We start from the raw sequence: 15,647 nt of genomic DNA, 5'->3' as shown, positions 1-15,647 counted from the left end.
GGGCTGCGTCTTCCTCCAATCAGGCTTACATGGATGACATGACAACAGTAAACAACAACAGTTGCATGTACCAAGCGCTTACTGGATAAACTCCAGAGAAAACATTCAAGGGGCACGGATGGCGATCAAACCCAGCAAATCCCGCAGCATCTCTATAGTCCAAAGGCCAGCTTGCTAATGAGAAGTTCCACGTCAACACGAGCCAATACCAACAGTTCTGGAGAAGCCTATCAAAAGTCTTGGCCGCTGGTACAGTGCACATCTCAAAGACTCGGAGCAGGTGGAGCAACTCAAGCAGGATACCATCAGTGGCCTCAAGCATCCATCCAGCACTGCTCTCCCTGGAAAAGCTGAAACTGTGGTGCTTTCAGTTTGGACTGCTGCCCCACCTCATGTGGCCAATTTCCATCTACGAGGTCACTTTATCCCATGCCATCCGGCTGGAGAGGCTGGTGAACGTGCAGGTGAGGAAGTGGCTTGGACTGCCCAAATGCCTTAGCAGCATAGGCCTGTACGGTAATGGAGCCCTCTCCCTCCCAGTCTCAAGCCTTGGTGGAGGGAATATAAGTGTGCCAAAGCAAGGCTGGAAATGACCCTCACTGAATTCCGGGATCCATTCATCAGAGGTGCGTCTCCAACACTAGCAATGGGAAGAAAATGGAAACCATCGGCAGCAGTTGCAGTGGCAAAGGCCGCCCTCAGGCACTGGGATGTAGTAGGGCATGTCCAGCATGGCAGGAGGTTTTGGCATGCAAGTAACACCCACATGGCAAAAGGCCAATCCAAGTGAACAGCGGCATATGGTAGTGGAGGAGGTGCACAATCAGGAGGAAGCGGCTAGGTGCGCCAAAGCAGTCTCCCAAGTGCAGCAAGGCTGTTGGATGAAGTGGGAGAAGGTTGAGAGGAGGAGAATAACATGGGACGAGCTGTGGAGCATGGAGGCTAACAGGCTTAGTTTCATCGTCAGGGCCACATATGATGTCCTGCCCTCTCCAACCAACTTACACCTCTGGTATGGAAAGGAACCAGCCTGTCCCCTGTGTGCAGTCCCCGCAAGCCTCAAGCATATCTTGGTGGGTTGTAAGACCAGCCTGACTCAAGGAAGATACACTTGGCACCACAATCAGGTGCTGAAATGCTTGGCTGCCAAACTTGAGGGAAAAAAAGGTAACTACCAATGCCATGCCTCCAAATTCCCAGCCTGTTGTCCCATGGAAGATGCCATTTGTCCAGAAAGTGGAGAAAAGGGGGACCAAGCCAGCTCCTCTGGAGGCGGGCCCACTGACCATAGCCCGGGACTGGGAAATGCGGGTGGACCTCAGTCAGAGGCTTAGCTTTCCACCCGAAATCACAGTGACAAACTTGCACCCGGACCTGGTCCTATGGTCCAATTCCTGCCAGTGCATCTTCATTGTGGAGCTCACTGTCCCATGGAAGGATGCGATCGGAGAGGCATATGAGAGGAAGAGGCTGCGGTATGCCAACCTAGCAGCTGAAGCAGAGGGGCGGGGCTGGAATGTGAAGGTGTGGCCTGTGGAGGTGGGTTGTAGAGGCTTTGTGTCCAGAAGTACCACAGGACTGCTGAAGGAAGTTGGCATCAGAGAGCAGGGCCAACGGAGGGCAATAAAAGAACTGTCCGCGGCAGCTGAGCAAAGCAGCCACTGGTTGTGGCTCAAGTGCAGGGACACAACGTGGGCTGCCAGATGACCATGTGGTGCCGCCGTGCAACACACACCCAGGTCTGATCAGCCTGTGGTGGGCCAACCCTGGCAGAGGGTGTCTTGTGAGGAAATGGCCAAAACACCCGATGATGCCAGGATACACAACTGATGATGTGTCGCACAGGTGGCGCCACATGGTCATCAATGTCAAATCCCACTCCACCGTCACCTATCATGAACATGCAGGGACTTGAACATGAACATTAAGGACCTTGCCCAAGTGCCCTTAATGATTTTCCGGTCAGGCTGGGATTTGAATGGAGGATCTTCTGGTCTCAAGCCCAATGCCTTAACCACTAGACCATCACCTCCCCATATAAGGGGAGGACAGCAGGTTTCAGCCAATCAGTTTCCTTTTTCTTCACTTTCTGTAAACTAATAACAAATTTGATACATTTTTCTTCATGTTTTGATTTGGAATAGAATGTGCAGTGTTCCCAATGCATTTTCATGTATGGAAATAAAAGTTATTATAAGGATTTTGCGCTTTACTTACTTTTTTAAACCCACTGCTATTATTTTGAACACAACTGTACAAAAATACCCCGATCCCATACAGTTGTCATGAAGTGGCAATCTTGTGATAGAGACCTAAACCACTGTAAACTGAAAAAAGTGTGACACAAGTATTTTATTCTCAGTGTACTTTTCTGTCTGTAGTACAGAATAACATGGCAGAAATCAATCTGTCAGAGCTTCTATTTTCAAGTTGTGGCCATCACCAACAACACAGACACTAAAGACAAGAGGCCGACAGAGACAACTTGTAAGAGTAAAAGAAAAATGATTACCTTCAGCAGCTCATCCTGGTACAGACACAGACTCAAACATCTTGACATTGATGCATCTGAAATAGGACACAGTTCAGTTAACTGTAGTTGCAATCAGACGTGAACCTTTGACACAAACGTTCTCCCTTTGGAGCAATACAAAGTGTGCACAAACTGTATGTGTGTGTCTGTCAACTGAATATGCACACTGTAGTGTACATGCATTCCATTGTAACATTCATTCTAACTGGCTGTTTGATAAGAAGCAAAGTCCGTTTGACCTTTTCCCGTCGTCCCCTTCAGTATATCATGTTTCTGTTCGCGCCCCCTGTAATCCTCCTCCTCTTGAGCCATTCTCTCACTGAAGGGTCCTCTCCTCCATCTCTCGTCATTTCCCCGGCTTCTGTTGACACTTGTATCGTCTTCTCTACATCTCTTGTCTTTCACCGTACCACATTTATCCTTCAACCTTTCGCTCACTTTCTTTCTCTGTCAATCTCTCAACGTCATTCTGTGACATTGTCCCGAGTTAGCACATTCCTTTTTCTCTCGCTGCTAATTCAATTAACAAGATGCCATCTAGCCAATTAAGCTTTGCAATTACTGTTCCACTCTCGGTCTGAATAAGACTTGTTCCCCATTTTGTGAAGGTTTTTCTTTGTGTTGTACATTGAATTGAAATGGACTTGCAGTCTGTGATAAGACCCGCTCATCATTGCGAAAAGAAATAGAAGTTCATGGATGCTGCATTCACATGATGGTGATATAGAGTTACCTTTGATGGTGATAAAAGTTAGGCAGCAAGAGATTTTGCTGTAGAGATGCAGATTTATATCAGCTAAAAATGAATAACTTGCATGAAATAGACAAATTAAGATGTGAGTTCACAAAAAGATGACTTTTTAAGACGGCACTGAGTGTCCCGTAATCTAAATAGATAGTAATACCTGTGGGCATGAAGACATTAAAGGCGACGACAATTTGACTGATGTTTGACCCAAATGACCTGGAATTGTTTCTTGGAATGGGCTTGGTTTTCTGGGACACTTGGAGTGCATGTCCTCTTGGTTGAGGTCAGGTGAGCACCCCTTGCACCATGTTGTGTGGGGGGCAGACTGCATCTTGAGGTCAGATCAATCTTGAATCTGTAGTGGCTAGCGTGACCGTGAGTGCCCCTTTCAAGTGTTTGAGCCACTATGTGATGGTGTTGGGATTCCTCAGTGGCTGTGGAGCTTCCTCTCTTCGTGCCCCCTTCACACATTTGGTTGAATTGGTGGAATTTGCGCATGACATTTGCATAAAATGCTTATATTATGTACAGATCTGATCACATGGTTGGCCGGACAGCCAGGTCCTGATCATACACAGCACGGGGAGGGGCCTGTCAGCTGATCACAGCATACTGACAGCTGGATGACGGCTCAGTGCACACATTACAAACACAGAAACCACCACGACGGGTGTATGAATAATTACGACAATACCTACATACGCAGTTACATAATAAATAACAAAAATGAATGACCACATAACACAGAGGGAAACATTGGTCTGAGTGCTGAAGGGATGGACGGGCGTGTCCACTCACAGTTGCGGCTGTAATATCTCTGTTCCTGACGTCCCAGCTTGAGAACATGTTCCGTGATTATAAAGGAAATGAACATACACATTCCTCCGTGAGGGGCGTGTCTCTGCCTGCTGTCCTCACATGGAAATATATAAAACATCCTTCGCCTTTGTGCCAGGCTGCAGTGGCTGCACACAGCGCTCCTCCTCCATATCACCCCAATAGAGCGCTTCGCTCTCAGACTGCAGGCTTACTTGTAGTTCCTAGGGTTTGTAAGAGTAGAATGGGAGGCAGAGCCTTCAGCTTTCAGGCTCCTCTCCTGTGGAACCAGCTCCCAATTCAGATCAGGGAGACAGGACACCCTCTCTACTTTTAAGATTAGGCTTAAAACTTTCCCTTTTTGCTAAAGCTTATAGTTAGGGCTGGATCAGGTGACCCTGAACCATCCCTTAGTTATGCTGCTATAGACTTAGACTGCTGGGGGGTTCCCATGATGCACTGTTTCTTCTCTTTTTGCTCTGTATGCACCACTCTGCATTTAATCATTAGTGATCGATCTCTGCTCCCCTCCACAGCATGTCTTTTTCCTGGTTCTCTCCCTCAGCCCCAACCAGTCCCAGCAGAAGACTGCCCCTCCCTGAGCCTGGTTCTGCTGGAGGTTTCTTCCTGTTAAAAGGGGAGTTTTTCCTTCCCACTGTAGCCAAGTGCTTGCTCACAGGGGGTCGTTTTGACCGTTGGGGTTTTACATAATTATTGTATGGCCTTGCCCTTACAATATAAAGCGCCTTGGGGCAACTGTTTGGTTGTGATTTGGCGCTATATAAAAAAAAATTGATTAATTGATATCCTTGTTGATTTCAGGCATTTTTTCTGCATTGATTACAGGCCAGTGATGATAGCACAGTGGTAAAGTTTCTGTCTGGTTATCAGAGCTTATGGGTTCAAATCCCATGAGTGACATTTTTTTAACCAGGGTTATTTAACTGCGGGGTTCTGTATTGCGTCCCCTTTTATGTATTATTTATATCAACCCAGTGATATCCACTAATTATACAGCTGTTTTTTATTTTATTGTTCTCCACATCAGCAGCGTGAAGTGGTGCAGCTGCTCGCACTGTGTTCCTGCTCGAAAGACACCGTCGCATGCATGAACCGTCGCAATGGGATCGTGCACACCTGACTGTTGGTGTGATGTTTTCATGGTTCGCTCATACAACCCCTGGCAAAAATTATGGAATCACCGGCCTCAGAGGATGTTCATTCAGTTGTTTAATTTTGTAGAAAAAAAGCAGATCACAGACATGACACAAAACTAAAGTCATTTCAAAATGGCAACTTTCTGGCTTTAAGAAACACTATAAGAAATCAGGAGAAAAATTGTGGCAGTCAGTAACGGTTACTTTTTAGACCAAGCAGAGGGAAAAAAAATATGGAATCACTCAATTCTGAGGAAAAAATTATGGAATCATGAAAAACAAAAGAACGCTCCACACATCACTAGTATTTTGTTGCACCACCTCTGGCTTTTATAACAGCTTGCAGTCTCTGAGGCATGGACTTAATGAGTGACAAACAGTAACTCTTCATCAATCTGGCTCCAACTTTCTCTGATTGCTGTTGCCAGATCAGCTTTGCAGGTTGGAGCCTTGTCATGGACCATTTTCTTCAACTTCCACCAAAGATTTTCAATTGAATTAAGATCCGGACTATTTGCAGGCCATGACATTGACCCTATGTGTCTTTTTGCAAGGAATGTTTTCACAGTTTTTGCTCTATGGTAAGATGCATTATCATCTTGGAAAAATAATTTCATCATCCCCAAACATCCTTTCAATTGATGGGATAAGAAAAGTGTCCAAAATATCAACGTAAACTTGTGCATTTATTGATGATGTAATGAAAGCCATCTCCCCAGTGCCTTTACCTGACATGCAGCCCCATATCATCAATGACTGTGGAAATTTACATGTTCTCTTCAGGCAGTCATCTTTATAAATCTCATTGGAACGGCAACCAAACAAAAGTTCCAGCATCATCACCTTGCCCAGTGCAGATTCGAGATTCATCACTGAATATGACTTTCATCCAGTCATCCACAGTCCACGATTGCTTTTCCTTAGCCCATTGTAACCTTGTTTTTTTCTGTTTAGGTGTTAATGATGGCTTTCGTTTAGCTTTTCTGTATGTAAATCCCATTTCCTTTAGGCGGTTTCTTACAGTTCGGTCACAGACGTTGACTCCAGTTTCCTCCCATTCGTTTCCTCATTTGTTTTGTTGTGCATTTTTCGATTTTGAGACATATTGCTTTAAGTTTTCTGTCTTGACACTTTGATGTCTTCCTTGGTCTACCAGTATGTTTGCCTTTAACAACCTTGCCATGTTGTTTGTATTTGGTCCAGAGTTTAGACACAGCTGACTGTGAACAACCAACATCTTTTGCAACATTGCGTGATGTTTTTCCCACTTTTAAGAGTTTGATAATCCTCTCCTTTGTTTAAATTGACATCTCTCGTGTTGGAGCCATGATTCATGTCAGTCCACTTGGTGTAACAGCTCTCCAAGGTGTGATCACTCTTTTTTAGATGCAGACTAACGAGCAGATCTGATTTGATGCAGGTGTTAGTTTTGGGGATGAAAATTTACAGGGTGATTCCATAATTTATTCCTCAGAATTGAGGGAGTCCATATTTTTTTTCCCTCTGCTTGGTCTAAAAAAGTAACCGTTACTGACTGCCACAATTTTTTTTCTGCATTGGGCAACGTGATGATGCTGGCTCCAGCCTGGAAAGCTGATCTGGCAACAGCAATCAGAGAAAGTTGGAGCCAGATTGATGAAGAGTACTGTTTGTCACTCATTAAATCCATGCCTCAGAGACTGCAAGCTGTTATAAAAGTCAGAGGTGGTGCAACAAAATACTAGTGATGTGTTGGAGCGTTCTTTTGTTTTTCATGATTCCATAATTTTTTCCTCAGAATTGAGTGATTCCATATTTTTTTTTCCCTCTGCTTGGTCTAAAAAAGTAACCGTTACTGACTGCCACAATTTCTTTTCTTGATTTCTTACAGTGTTTCTTAAAGCCAGAAAGTTGCCATTTGAAATTACTTTAGTTTTATGTCATGTCTGTGATCTGCTTTTTTTCTACAAAATTAAACAACTGAATGAACATCCTCCGAGGCCGGTGATTCTATAATTTTTGTCAGGGGTTGCATGAGCTGTTTCGCCATGAGTCGCCCTGAGTTGTACTTATTCGTACGTGTGAAGGGGCCCTTAGTCAGGAATGGCTTGTGAGTGCATTTTTAATGCTTCAGCCAAACTGCATTACTCCATGACTACTTCCACAACCTGGTGTCACCACTGTCCTGTCTCAGTGCATTAACCCCTTAATACTGGAGAGTGCTGTAAGTCACGTTCTCAATGTTTTGTTTTAAGCTCGAGAAGTTCATGGACATATAAGTATTTGCCGATTCTGGTAGCAAAGCTCTAAGTCTTTAGGGTCCTGGTACATCTGTGTGGTTGTGAGACTTGTGACCTAAGACACTGGTTACCATTCAGCATTAGTACTCTCTGTAATGACTTTGTGTCAGATGAGCAAACTCAGGGAGACTCAAATGAGGAGTATCACTTGTATTGTTGGCCAGTGGAATCCTGAGTGTTGAGGACTCCAGCTGATGGAGTCGGACGATTGCTACAGCAGATAGAGGGACTGCATTTATATCAGGCACTCAAAGTGCTTTACAAATAATGCCTCAGATTCACCCCGATGTGAGGGTGCTGCCATACAAGGAGTACCTTGTACGCACCGAGAGCAACTAAGGCTCTTAGTGATTTTCTGGTCAGCCTGGGATTTGAACCGAGGATCCTCTGGTCTCAAGCCCAACGCTTTAACAACTAGACCATCACCTCCCCTACCATATATGGTTACTTTGAGAGGTGGGGATGGACTGGTTGTTTGACTGGGTAATTGCCATCCAAGACTAGGAATGGTTCCATGGTGTGCTGGATCCATCAACATGCAATACCAGAGTTAGGTTGGTATTTCAACCCTTCTCTCATTGTTGCCTTCTACTATTACCTTGGTTGATGTCATGTAAATTATTTTAGTTTAATTTTTTATTATTATTATGTTTATTGTGCTTCCTCTTCCTTCTGGGATGAGTTTATTCTCAGTCAATTACTATTTGAGCATTATAGCTGCAATGTTTGGTGTGTTTTCCATATAATATAAACTAAAATAACCACAAATGCATTGTGAGGCCACGAGACAGGGTCCGTTATTTTTGGCTTTGCCTGCCTTTCAACCTTGATTATCGTTGGTGTTTGTCAGTGTAACACTGTAGAAACCAGCAGCAGGTGCAGAGAACTGATTACAATCTGGCAGTCACATGACGATGACTCACTGAAACACATGCACAGAAACGAGGAAGAGGAAACGGCGGGCAGGACCAAATCACCAGCTTCTCCCTCTATCGCTCTCAGTCTCTCTCATGACTTTGTCAAACGGCACCCAGATGAAGAAAGACAGTGCTAATTAAAACTTTTGTATGAAACTGAATCTAATTGAGCAAGCTGATTAAACAGCTTTTCAGAAGTATGCCAGAACTACAAGAGTAAAAAAAAAAAAAACCTGCATTCGTTTGGGTTGGATCTGAGGTTGTCCAAACACCAATTCTAAAAGTTAATTCATTAAAACTTCTCGGACTCATTGTAGATAGAACTAAAAGATGACTGATTTATCTGATGTTTATTTCAACATGTCTCTCATTCCGGTTTTCTCTGTCCTTGTTCTGTGAGAAAAGAATAAGAAAATCTCCACTTTTCAGCATTTTAATGTGTGATCTAATTAAAATGTTAAAAAAATGTGCTGGGCTCTCAGATGTGTAAGATTGCGTAACTGTTACTTGATTGTACGACACCAATTTCGGTCCATCTTGAAGCACTTATCACATCTATCCTACATGACAGCTTCAGAAAAACCTTGGATTTTCCTCAGCACTACCAATTTTTTTAAGTGTGCCACCAAATTATTTCATGAAAGTTTATGTTGCGAATGAAGCCAAAGTGTATCAGTGGTAGGAAGTATAGTACACTCTATGCTGCCACTGTTGGCTTTGGTGTACCTGCCTCTCTTGGGGAAGGTGGTATATTTGATCTGGACAGCCGCTGCAATGGGGAAATTTTTTACTTTTTCTCTGGATTTCTTTCAATTGCCTTTTTCTTGGGTCAGTGAAGGTTGTAGCTCTTTGCACTTTATGTGCAAGACTTGCCAACATATCCAGACTCACATAATAGGTATTGTTGGGTGTAAAGCAGTGGTGTAGTCTACGTGGAATGCAGGTAGACGCCGTCTACTCACCTAAAATGACCGGGAATTTCAGTCTACATAAGCGCTTATTGACTGTAATTTTATTTTCTCCCTTTAAAACACAGCCATCAGGCGTCCATCACTGCAGAGTGCACGTATGTCCCACCCCTGCTCGCTCTGCTAGATAAGAGTTTTAATTGGCTCATAGAGAGATGGGGCGGGGCTACCAGCTAATCAGCGCGAAAGCCGCACACAAACAAGAAGAATGCTGGAAGTAACGATGGTGATTATTACCCGAAAAAATGAAAAGAAAACAGGCCTCGGTTTTAGATTTTTTTTTTTTTCAAAAACGTCCACCTGCTGCTTCAGGGCCGATTGCTGAAGTTTGCACTCTGAGTGGGGGAGATAAACCTGACGCTGTCTGCATTTCTGGTAAGTGGGCTAGCCTACGACAGCTAGTTTTTTATTTGTTCACTAAGCTAATGGGCCTTTCACACTGAATACGTCAGACACATCAAAAAATGGTCTAAAAAGCATTATTTTCAATGAGACGCGTTGCTTTTTAGATGCTGACGGGAGCGCGTATTGCCGCTTGTCGGCAGGCTGACATAGACAAAGTTCAAGCCAATCCAACTTTCTGAGCCGTGACGTACCTTTGCATTGTCCAATAGGAATGACGCGTCGGGCCAAAACACGGAAGACTAGTGGCAGAAACCGTCTACCCACTACAGTCTACCCACTTCAAAAATGTAGACTACACCACTGGTGTAAAGGTACAGCAGAGAGACTTGCAACTTAACTCTTCCACACAACACAGACTGTCATACCCCTATCTTAACAGTCTAAAGCTTATGGGCTAACATTTGAAGTCTTTTCCTTGTTATTCAGAAGTGAACTCAGAAGTGAGAGGTTCCCTGGCATGGAAAAATTGAGTACAAGCAGCAATCATGCTCCACAGCTGCCTGAGATGAAGCGTGATAGCACCATGCCCTTCTTCGCTCACCCCCTACATCTCCCACCAGGTCCAGACAGACACTCAAACCTGCCACCCACACCACAAACAGAGTGTATGTGTCATGCCCGGCCTGATATAGGCTTTGATCCCTATTTTTCCCCTTTCTTTATTCACCGTCTGCCTCAGCTTTGATTTATTAGTTATTTATTTTCATCATGTTCCATTTTGCTTTGTCACTTTGTTTCTTTGTTACTTTTATACTTTAGCCATTGTTCAGTTCTGTTCTGCCAGGCTGTGTTTTCATTTAGTCATCAACTGTTTCTTTTTGCTGTTTTCATTTATGTCATTTTCTGTTGTACTTTAATATCAGGTTTAGCTTTCTGTTTATTATTTAGTCATTGCTTCATTATCTTTATTGCATTCTTCCGTCATTAGTCAGTTCCAGATAAGTTTTGTCTTTGTGGTTATGTTCCTATTATTTCTCTGCTAAGTTCTTATGTAGTTTTGTCTTTTGTACTTATTGTCTCTTGGTTCTCCTTTAGTTCTCATGATTCATGCTCTGTTCAAGTTCCTGTCCATAGTTGTATTATATTCTGCCCTCAGTTTCTGTTGTAGCTCGGTTCTCAGTTTTTTCCCCATAGACATTTGTCTGTTTTCGCACCTCACCCATGCACCTGCCCTCATGTCCTCATCCCTCACTCATATCTGATTATGTTCTCACTTCACATTATTGCACCTGCCTCATATTTTTGTCTCTCGCCTTGTTCTGTCTGCTTTGTGTTTCGATTCACTCACACTCCCTGCACCTGCCCAAGTATCTTTGTTCCTTATATCACTCCCTTCCTCTCTATCTTGCACTGTGTTTAATCTTTGACCATTAGCCATGCCCCCTTTCTAGATTGCTCCACACCGTGCACCTTGTTAACACCACCTGTTCCTCGTTTCACACCCTGATTAGTCCACCAGCATTTAAACCCTCACAGTCTCACAGTTCCCTGCCAGATTGTTGTCTTTGTACACTTTCCAGCACCTTTCACAGTCCTGAGTTTTGTCTTGCTGTGTTCCAGATTCTGCTCTGTCCTCCTCGACCATGCCTCTTGCCTCATCCCAGATGTCTGTGTTTGCTCGTGCCTCTGACCCCTGCTCATTTATGACTGCGTCTCAGCCTAATCCTGTTGGTACTTCTGCTTCGCTGACTGACCACATGTGTACCAAACCAAAGCCAGGAATAAAGGCCATGATTTCTCTTTCACCAAAACCTAGTCTTGGAGTCTGCTTTCTGGGTCCAGCTGCCCTGGATGCCAGGCCTCCGCCTGGCCTGACAATATGTATATTGTGAGCCCACTATGTAAGGTGTGTGCAAATGTTGTTGTCTCAGATATTAGAGCAGTTTTTTTTTTCTCAGCTGGCCATGCCAGGATGGGCAATATAGAATATGTGCATGCAGGTATCTGTCCATCTGACACATTTTTTCTTTCTTCACTATAACTTGTGATTGTCTTATCCACTTTGCTCCAACTTTGATATTTATAATAATATGCTATGTTTCCTCACCCTGTGACCATGTGGGCAATCTATTAATCAGCAGTTTTTAAACTGAGCCACTTTAAACACTGTGGACGCTGTGTATTATGTCACTGAACAACACTGATAGCCTCTGTCTGATTGATTACAAAATTTCTATGCATAATCATGTACTAGGTTTCACCATCCTAAGGGTTTTTACACCATATAGTATCCCACGCCATATGTGCATTAATATGTCCATCCTTTTTTTGATTATGAGTGTGACTTGTACATGCATGCCTCAGTTACTCCTGGTGGGGAGCTGCTCAGCCACAAGATGCCTTTACAGTGCAGTCTGCATTCTGCTTCTTCACAACAACAATGTAGGAGCATTGCACCTGACACCTGATTTTAAGACCAACACACGCATAGGTGCACAGATATACGAGGTCTATTAGAAAAGTATCCAACCTTATTATTTTTTTCAAAAACCATATGGATTTGAATCACGTGTGATTACATCAGACATGCTTGAACCCTCGTGGGCATGCAAGAGTTTTTTCACGCCTGTCGGTTACGTCATTCGCCTGTGGGCAGTCTTTGAGTGAGGAGTGGCCCACCCTCTCGTCAATTTTTTCATTGTTTAGGAATGGCTCAGAGACTGCTGCTTTGTTTGATCAAATTTTTTTCAAAACTGTAAGGCACAACTGAGTGGACACCATTCGATAAATTCAGCTGGAATTTAATCAAACGGCTGATGAGAGATTTTGGCCTGGTAGTGTCGCCGTAAGGATGGCCCACGGCGCCTGACGGCGATCTGCGCTTCGAGGCGGCAGCGTCTCGCCGTTTCAAGTTGAAAACTTCCACATTTCAGGCTCTGTTGACCCAGGAAGTCATCAGAGAACAGAGAACTTTCAGAAGAAGTCGGCATGAGGAGTTTATTCGGACATTCCATTGTTAACGGACATTTTGTAATGAAAGAACGTGCGGGCAGAGTCGCATGTCGGGCCGGACCCGACCGCGGGGGGTCGCGACAGGAAAAACACCTCCGTTGGAAACCTTAACGGGCAAGTTGGAACATGCCCAAGCTGTTAAACAATTTCTCAGTTACTCACTTGTTGAAAGCCATCAAAAGCCGCCTGAATTTTACAAATGGTTTTCAACATGGAGGTGTTTTTCCTGTCGCGGTGCACACAGATTTGCCGAGTCGTCACGGAAACGACTCGGCGAATTTGCGTGCATATCTTTCATTAAAAAAAGTCCTTAAACAGTGGAATGTCCGCATAAAGTCCTCATGCCGGCCTCTTCTGAATCTTCTCTGTTCTCTCACGACGTCCTGGGTGAATTAAGCCTTAAATTAGGATGTTTTCAGGTCGAAACAGGCCGACGACGGAACACCGACAGAAACATCCCATAATCTCTCATCAGCCGTTAAACTTTTCACCGAAAACCAGCTTAATTTCTCGAATAGTGTCCACTCGGATATTCCTCACAGGTCCAGAAAAAATTTTGATAAAGCAACGCACGCCGTCTCGAGCAGCGCGTGAAACAAAGGAATTCAGCCGAGAGGGCGGGACCACATCTCACTCAAGGCCTGCCCACAGGGAAATGACGTCACCGACACGCGTGAAAAAACTCACGCATGCGCACAAGGGTTCAAGCATGATTGGTGTAATCGCACGTCATTCAAATCCATATAGTTATAGTCGGTTTATTATCTAATAGACCTCATATATATATATATATATATATATATATATATATATATATATATATATATATATATATATATACAATGTGAGCATTCCAGACAATTATGTTGACTGGAAGCTACAAATGGTTATTGTGATATGCTGTGCAGTCTTTTAATGACAGCATGATAATAATACGAGGTCTGTTAGAAAAGTATCCAACCTTTTTATTTTTTGCAAAAACCATATGGATTTGGATCACATGTGATTGCATCAGCCAAGCTTGAACCTTCAGAAACTGTGAGAGGCAGCCAGGTGGACACCATTCGGAAAATTCAGATGGCTTTCAGGGATGATTTTATGGGCATCACACAGATTAAGGAGTGTTACAGCCGGTTTAAAGATGGTGCACAATGGCTGAGGGTGCACCGCGCTCCGAGCGGCAATCAACAGGCTGAAACGACCAGATCATTTCCAAACTGAAAGCTGTGTTGATCTGGGACGTTGTCTGACTACCAGAGAAATGGCAGAAAAAGGGGACATCAGCACATTCCACTGTTAAAGGAGATTTTGTCATGAAAACAGGAGCGGAGGAATTCGCCATGGAGCCGCTAATGGCGCGGAACGAAAGCACCTCCGTGTTGGTCTCACAGGACATGTGACATGCCCAGATCTTCGACAATTTCTCGGATACTCACTCGACTGAAAAGCCACCCAAAGCTGTCTGAATCTTCCGAATGGTGGAAGAGCTGGACATGTCCCGTGAGACTTCCAACACGGAGGTGCTTTTTGTTCTGTGCCATTAGTGGCGCCGTCCTGACGCGCGAATTCCGCCACACGTCTTTCATTACAAAATCTCCTGTAACAGTGTAATGTGCCGAAAAGGTGCTATGTCCACCTCTCTTGCCATTTCTCTGGTAGTCAGACGACGTCCCGAATCAACACAGCCTTCACTTTGGAAATGATCTGGTCGTTTCAGCCTGTCGATGTCCGATCGAAGCGCGGCGCGCCCTCAGCCGCTGTGGGCCGTCTTTAATCCAGTTGTAATGCTCCTTAATCTGTGTCATGCCCATAAGATCTTCACCAAAAGCCATCTGAATTTTCCGAATGGTTTTCACCTGACTGTCTCTCACAGTTTCTGAAAAAATTTTGATGCAGCAAAGCGGCAGTCACTCAGCCATTTTCCTGACAATGAAAATCCGCTGAGGGGGCTGGACCACTCCTCCCACAAAGCGTGCTCACAGGCGAATGACGCACCCAACAGGCGTGAAAAAACTCACACATGCGCACGAAGGTTCAAGCTTGGCTGATGCAATCACAGGTGATTCAAATCCATATGGTTTTTGCAAAAAATAAAAAGGTTGGATAGTTTTCTAACAGACCTCGTATTTGTTTATAAAGCACATGGGACACACAGTAGGCAACTCCCCTATGACTGAAGCTCCATCAGCAGGCACATAACCAACTCTACCATATAATATTGTATGCAGCCAGTCAGTAACTTATAAGTCATTGGCGGAAGTTTAAAATCCACTCTGGAGTGAACAGGCAGCCAGTGAAAAGAAGCCAGTGAGCAACCAATGAACACTGGAGTATTGTGATGAAATCTCCAAATTCCAGTCAGAATTTTCAGATGTTGAATTTTGAATCAACAAACACTTCATGATTTTGCACAATAACCCAGAATACTATGCATTACAATAATCAATTCCTGAGGACACACAAGCATGAATGCAATATTAAGCAAATGAAAATAGACAATCTTACCCACCTCTTGAATATGCAAGTTGAAACAAAATCATTTCTGTGTAGCAGAACCAATAAGTATCATCACAACTACAAAAAAAAAAAAAAAAACATTTCACTGAGAATTTGCATGGTACTCTCCACAGACTAATAGACGGTGTGGATACTGAAATTATCAAACAGTGTCAGGGTTGGAACTTTTCATCCTGCGTGGCCCACCTGTGCTGAACCTGCATGCCACTTGCAGTCATCTGAGCCAGTTTGTACTGAAGCATCTACCACATAGCAATGCTATGTCCATAAATGACAGATCACAGCAGACTGACAAGTAGATATACTGTAATATATATATATATATATATATATATATATATATATATATATATAT

The sequence above is a fragment of the Thalassophryne amazonica genome, chromosome 5, assembly GCF_902500255.1.
Source record: "Thalassophryne amazonica chromosome 5, fThaAma1.1, whole genome shotgun sequence".
Classification (NCBI taxonomy): Eukaryota; Metazoa; Chordata; class Actinopteri; order Batrachoidiformes; family Batrachoididae; genus Thalassophryne; species Thalassophryne amazonica.
The sequence above is the reverse complement of the archived record's forward strand: the minus strand, read 5'-3'. Positions refer to the sequence as shown.